At 40.6% G+C, this 7,241-nt stretch overlaps 1 protein-coding gene across 1 annotated transcript in view; it reads right to left on the minus strand.

Annotated features, from left to right (window-relative positions):
• The window catches only part of LOC145980038 (oxidative stress-induced growth inhibitor 1-like), a 175,061-nt gene extending 168,768 nt beyond the window's left edge, over positions 1-6,293 (minus strand). The window contains exon 1 of the mRNA XM_083113016.1: positions 6,062-6,293. The gene's annotated coding sequence lies outside the window, so the exon portion shown is untranslated. The remainder of the gene's footprint in view (positions 1-6,061) is intronic.
• Between the last annotated feature and the right edge of the window lie 948 nt (positions 6,294-7,241).

The following is a 7,241-nucleotide window of genomic DNA, read 5'->3' on the forward strand; positions in this document are numbered from 1 at the left end:
GCAATAAACCTTCGGGTTTATGAATGTGAAAGAATGATTATATTTGAGGAAGATTATGGGAAATGACTCGCTAATAATACAAAATTAATGCTTCTTATATCTTCGAAAAAATCACATAAGAATGTTTACTAATGCGGTCCACCATTTCTTGCCCAGATGAAAGTGAGATTTGCGAGAGTTCAGGAAGCTTTGATTGGTGAATGATTTGGTGTTTTAAGTCCACTTTATGCGCAGTAAGGCTAATCGGGACTGAACCTACAGTTTAAAGTGGGATCCGAACCACTTGTGCCTCCACTAGTGTTGCCCACGAGACGAGACTTTGGCCTGTCTCGTCTCGTGGAAATGCTGTCTCGTCTCGAAAATATTCGTTTGTCTCGGGACACATGATCAATCTCGTCTCGTCTCGAATTTTTAAAAGCCTGTCCCGTCTCGTCCCGTGGGCAACACTAGCCTCCACTGGGCATCGAACCCGGGATCCCTTGATTACAAGGCAACGACGCTACCACTGCGCCATTCGGATAGGCCCAGGAAGCTTTGACTATATTTTTTAACATATAATGTTACAAGTTTACTGTGTATGAAAATACTAAAAAGACACGATCAGAATGTACAATACTGTCTCGTTTATTCATGGCAGTCCGATCACTTTGAAATATATAAACTAAAACATATTTCACACGTGGTCGTCACAGCGCCTACTGGCCTCGTATTAACCCTTCTGATTCGCGGCTTGCACCTTTTCCCCCCAACAGAGATCGGATTAGCAAGAACTTACTTTTAATATAATAGGACATCGAATGTAAAGTGAGATTCTACGTAAAATTGATCGATTATGTGAACGGCATCCGCTCAGTCATGGGATTAAAAAGCCAAGTATAGATGTCACTCACACATGACACTGGTTCTAAGACAATATCCAACTCCTATTTCCAAATTTCAAGGGACCAACTCAGGGCTATAATTATATATTGAGGTGACTTGGTAACACAGAAGAATTATTCCTTTCTCATTTGAAAGGAAATAAGATCGTGTTGAATAATTATTTGCTTCTTGCATATTTTTACTTCTATAAGCTCGTGATTTACGTTGAGTGGTCAATGGAAAGTGTGGCATTTGATATCTTGAGACGTCGCCGTATAGTTAGGCAACACGTATAACGCTTTGCAGGGAAGCCAATATATCAGGACCTAGGTGTTCCATTTCTTTTGCCGGTAACTGTACGTGAACATTACTTTACTATGTGGCTTTTTCAGACACACCAACCGGGTATCCACCCATTTATTTAAGATGTAATTGCAAAGTCAATCCATCAGTGGCAGTTGTGAACCTGTTCTGCGTAGTTGCATATATATTAAGGATAATAAAGTTTTGGTAGGATTCGTAGCGTCGGGACGAGGCGTCGAACAAAAACACTGTATCAAGAAATGTTTGTCCTAATAGTAAGTTCTTGTGGTGAAGTGTTCACCATCCGGAGGGCAACACTCATGAAGGCAGACCTCACCCTCCGCAAGGCTTGTGAGGGTGAGGAAGGGAGAGGGCTTGAGGGTAAGGGGCTATTCTTGCGAATGAGGAAAATCTTCATCAGACGACACTGAACACATTTGGTTAGCACAGCTCAATACGACGACAAAGGTTCAGGCTTCGAATTCCGGCCTGAGCGTTCTTTGTTCGTGTTCCTTAATTCATTTCATCAATTCATTACTCATCCTAAGCGTCGCGATTTGCCAAAAGTTCCAGAAAAGGCGACGTTAAATAACAAAATCAATCAAAGGCGCAGTTGGAACAATCAGCCATACTGTTAGCACGAGCCACAGGTATCATGGCAGATGGAGACATTGTGCACGAAATTTATTGTTTATTTCTCCTGAAATACCCAGACAGATCGCAAAGGTGTTCACCATCCGGAGGGCAAACCTCTTGAAAGCAGACTCCACCCTCCGTAAAGTTGGCTTTAGACTAGCATGAAAGCTACGTAAATGCTTCCAAAAATCTTATAGCAGATAGTGCATTTCATGGAACATTTCCGTTAGCTGTTGCAATTACAATGTATAATACATACAGCACGAAAGGCACGTCGAGTTACATCGTCTATGGTGAGTGCACGGTGTTTACAATAGAAAAAGCTAAAATATTCTTCCATACGTGTACAGTAAACGTTGTAAAGTATGTATTTTGTCAGCGCCTTTCTTCTCTACCTAAAACCATTTAATACGAAGCGATATTCCTCTCGGTTGAATAGTTATCGTGTTTTAAAAATGTGAAGTGATACGTTGTTTACATCTCACGCTGCCGCCATTACAACTGCACTCGTGACCTAGAGGTCGCTTCTGATTGGTTATGCTACGAAAAATGCTACGGAAATAGAAATGCCATGAAATATGGCATGGCATCTGAAATGCCATACTTTGCATGGTAGCATTTTGGTCATGGCATAAATGTTAGAAATGCTAAGGAAAAACACTCTCGTGTAAAGCGGGCCTAAGATGGGTGAGGGAGGTTGATTTGAAATTATCATCTCTGGTGGTGACACGTTGTATACAGTTGTTTGTACAGTATATTTCGAGAAGAGATCGAGACGAGACATATTTACAAGTCCAAACGAGACAGAGACGCTACCAAATCTCTCTCTCTCTCGTCTCGATACCATCCCTGCTGGTTACTATAGACCAGACTTCAATTGATTGATTGAGTTGGTGTTTGAAGTCTACTTTATGCACAGTGAGGCTAATTGAGACTGGACCTACTATGTGCCTTCACCGGGAATCGAACACGGGACCTCTTGATTATAAGGCGACGACGCTACCACTGCGCCACCGTTACGCAGATCACACTTCGTCTCGTGGTAACAATCAAAAGAGTCCTTCGTATAACTTTATTTCTTTATGGTTAAAATCAACATAAGCAAAACACGTGATTTATTTATTTTATTTATTAATTAGTAACAGAAATTTCTATTTTAGCAGAAGCAATTTTAAACCGGAAAGAAACAATAGTAAAACTAATTTTTGAATTTGAATATTTGGGGCTATTTGGCACCCGTCACGTTATGCGGGGTCCTGCCCCTTATCTTACCCCACGTTAACTAAAATATTAAACCATTCTGACTTCGGTTAAAAGCCTAGGCTGTAAAGGGGCACTCAGCACACATAAGGACAAAACACAGACGCCAGATCCTCGTTAGTCTGCAAAATGCAGTCCTGGGTGTACTGTGTGGAACTGAGGAGTAAAACTACTTTTAAAAAAAAACACTGCCAAGATAATTACAGCTGTTTCACAAATTACAATATCTTTCAGATTGGTGATAGAAGACCTGAATATACCAATTTCGTCTGAGAAGTTTGGGGATGTTTTGTGACATTTGCAAGCGAACTGCAGAACCTGGGGATTAATTTCGTCGTGAAGAAAACCTTGAATTGCTTGCGTAGTCTGGCTAGAAATTTGCTACATGCATCACGAAAGAAAAAATAGTGGAAGTTGCATATTGCACAACACGGTCAACGCACAGCATGAACACTCACGAGATATGTGGAACCTAGATTTCATTTCTTGGGGCTTGACCAAACCTGATGAACTCTCAAGTCTTGAGCAGGATGGGTATGAAACGTGTTTGAGTTCCCTACCATTTCATTAGTATGACGACGCCAGAGTGTTTCGTTCGGTTGAGTTCAAAGGGTGGACAGATTCTGCTTCAGTGGTCATGCTTTTATACTCTAATGCTATTTCTTTCTTCCTCTCTTCTTTTATCTTTCGATCTCTGCTTCTCTTTCATGTTTTTTCTACCTCTTTCTTTCCTTCTCTCGCTCTCCTGTTTTTCTCTATTATTCTCGCTTTCTTCTCCTCTATTTGTTGTCTTATTTCCCCCACTTCCTCAGTTTCTCTATGTTTTGTTTTCTCTCCCTTCCCCACTTTCTATTTTCCTCTGTTTACTAGGTCTTTCTCTCTCCTCCTTTCTCTATCTCTTGCTTTCTCTCTCTTTCTCTTTGTTCCACTGTTTCCAATTTCTTTCCTTCACCTTGATATCTCGTTCTTGCCCTCTCTCTCTCTCTTTTCATAGGTTTCCTATATCTTTTTCCTTTCTTATCTCTTCCTCTCATTCTCTCCTGTCTCCTTTTCCTTTGATATTTCTTTATTTCCGTTCCTCCATTACTCTCTTTTTCCCTTTGTTATCTCTTCCTCTGTTTCTCTATATCCCTTTTTCCTCTCTCTCTGCTATCTTTCTTTCTCTTCCTTCGTTAATCTTCCCTTCCTCTCTTCTATGTCCTTCCGTTTCCCCTTTATGTGTGCGTGAGCTCCTCTACTATAATTTCTCAAGTCCCTGGAGGGTTGGGGTAAGACTATTTTTCGGTGGGCTACAGATTTTTTACTTCCTGGTGTTGAGCCACCTGCCTTTCATTTGATAATAATTTGTCCGCTTAGTGCACTTGAAGTTGAACCGGAACCGTGGTGCAATAGGTCATATAGTTACAAAATTTGTTGAAATTGCAACGGTTACCGTGGCTCCTGTGAACAGTCAACATAAACAAGTTTCTTACATGTATGATCAATGGGGTGCACGTATATTATATAACAATATTGTAGGATACGCACAACCCAAGGGCTTGTATCTTAAACATCAATAAATATCATATCTTACATGAAGCAATGGTCCACCACATCATGTTCGCTGCACCAAGAAGGAAGTTAAAGCGTGCAAACAACGGATCTCGAACACTATTTTCGGAATCCTTTAATTGAAACATTACTCTAACAGCATCAAATCTAATCTGTGTTACCGTGCAAGTAAACTAGGAGGAAATGGCTGCTGTTTTTAGGTATGAATTAACACTAGGATGCATAGGATATTCCCCCTCTACACCTAAGTAGTTCCAGCCTTAGTCTGGGTTAATTATATCCCCCCTTTAATTAACAATTCAATAACGTGTCAGGTATTTACATTATTTTTGAAATGTGTGGAGGCCAGCAAGGTTGTCTTCTAATAATACTAATATGTTGTTGATTTACACGCATGTTCCAAAAATACCTATTGTTTTGATCAAGAAGACTCAAGATATTACTTTCAATTCTAGATCCATAGCTTTCTTTCAACCATTTAACTAAAGGAATTTACTCACATTTCCAATTGTTATCTTCCATAGATATAGTAAGCTTAATCGTGCATTTGGTTTCTCCTAATTCTTCCGTTCCGCCGGCCTCAGGGGCGGAAGCGCGCTACGTTTACAGAGGTCTCGGGTTCGAATCCAAGCCTGGACATGGGTGTTCTTTGCGAGTGCCCCTTCATGAATTTCATCATATCATCACTTACTTATCTTCATCTTCGCGATTAGCCCAAAAGTGGCAGAAACGCGTAGTAAAATAAACCGAATCAATTGTTCTGGGTCATGATATCGATATTTCTTGATCGTTGCATATTTGTTCCTCTTGTACACCCAACCGTGAAAGAAACAGTAGGCGAATTGTCCACCACAATTTTCATTCGGTCTGATTTACACAATGTGATGACAATGAATTGAAATAAAGACGTCAACAGTGCCTGCTTCTAACCAACATAGTTTCATTCCTTAAAACAACACATTATGTAGAATATAAAAGTAATGAAAAAAGCGGTGGACAATTTGCTTACCATTATCTTTGCCGTTGACTGTACAGTCACGGACATTTCTGGGTTCTAAAGAATCCATTGAAAATTAGAGATTGTTACAACCCAGAAGCGTTCGTGACTGTACGTACAATCGAAAGGCAGATAATAACTGGCCCATATTTTTTTTCTGAATTATTGTTCAAGTTCTTAAATTAATTTTAGATTTAAACGTCCGATATAGATGTTCTGTAAGTAAACCTATTGCTTACTAAAGCTACTTCCTGTTTCATTCTAATCTAAAAAGCATTTCAATAATATGCTCATAATGGTTCCGAACACCATCACTGTGAAATATATACTCTTCTATCATAATATCACGAAACAGGAAAAAGTGTTATGTAATATTACTATTGCTGTCAAACACCACAACAATAAACGTCAAATGCACGTGTTGTGCAACGATACACTATCGGAATTACTCACCGGACTGACTTGAAATGCACTGGGCTGTCTTGTTACGTTGCGGCAAACAATTGACGATCACGTCGTACTTTCCGATGTACGCATTTCTGGATCACTGTAGCGCGCACACGTTTACCTCACGGGGAAAGAAGCACTGTGTGTATCCACGTTTGGCTTAGGCAAGAAACCAAATGTTTCTTCATGTTATCGCCGCCACTTGGAGGCTCGCCGGTTTGCTGCTTGACCGAACCCTTCCCCCCTTTCGCGTCAACACAGCCGGTGCTGTGACGTCATCACGTCTCGGCCTGAGTATTGACTTGCCTGCCTTCCCCGCTGGGCTGGTGTTGTCCTCGCGCATGCATTTATGCAGTGTGCGCGTCCAGCGAAGGGGATATGGGTTCATACCTCTTATTAATTACCTCAGCCTCGTGTAAAGTAATAATAGAACCGACGAGCTAGGAGGAGCTACGCTAGTCACCATTGACGCGAGTCTAATGTAAACAAGCGGTTTTCTGGGAATGGAGGAGTTTTGTTGTGAGCGAGGTTATTGTGAAACTCACATGAATTGTGACTTTCTGATTCTGTGGAAACCAAAAGAACGGGCAGATTATGTTATCTTATCTGCGCATTTGGGGCAAGAAACCCACGAAAATACACGATCACTTTTCACTTTCTTGGAAGGGGGTGGTTCAGTATAATTTCATAGATAACTTTTAATAATCCCAAACCACAGAACAACGTAGAAGCTAATACCTGTGCCCCAATTGAGCAAAAGGGAAAACCGCCATCTCGGAGTTTCAAATTGCCTTTCAACAGGATGGAAGAAAACCACACACTTTACGATAAATATCTTGGATGTGTGTTAAGTTGAGGGATATTCCATAAGTTATGATAACTGTTTTGTTTTCCTCTGTGGCAACACCGGAAGTCTAGTATATACATTTGAGTGTCTGCAATGTGTTCTTTTTAATGTTGTAATCCAGTGGTTCACACACTGTGTTCCGCGAGGAGATTGGAAATTAATATACCAAAACCTGAAAATTGTAAATTCGTGCAGTCAAGCCGTAGGAAGCAGTGATGTGCGTCTACGTGTAAACAACGATAGTCTACCTTCTACACGTAGACTATTTTATACACGTACATGACGTAATCTATGTAAACAACATGGCGAAAGGTGATAACTTAGCAAAGGGCGCCGTGA

The sequence above is a fragment of the Lepisma saccharinum genome, chromosome 27, assembly GCF_977018435.1.
Source record: "Lepisma saccharinum chromosome 27, izLepSacc3.1, whole genome shotgun sequence".
In the NCBI taxonomy this organism is placed as follows: Eukaryota; Metazoa; Arthropoda; class Insecta; order Zygentoma; family Lepismatidae; genus Lepisma; species Lepisma saccharinum.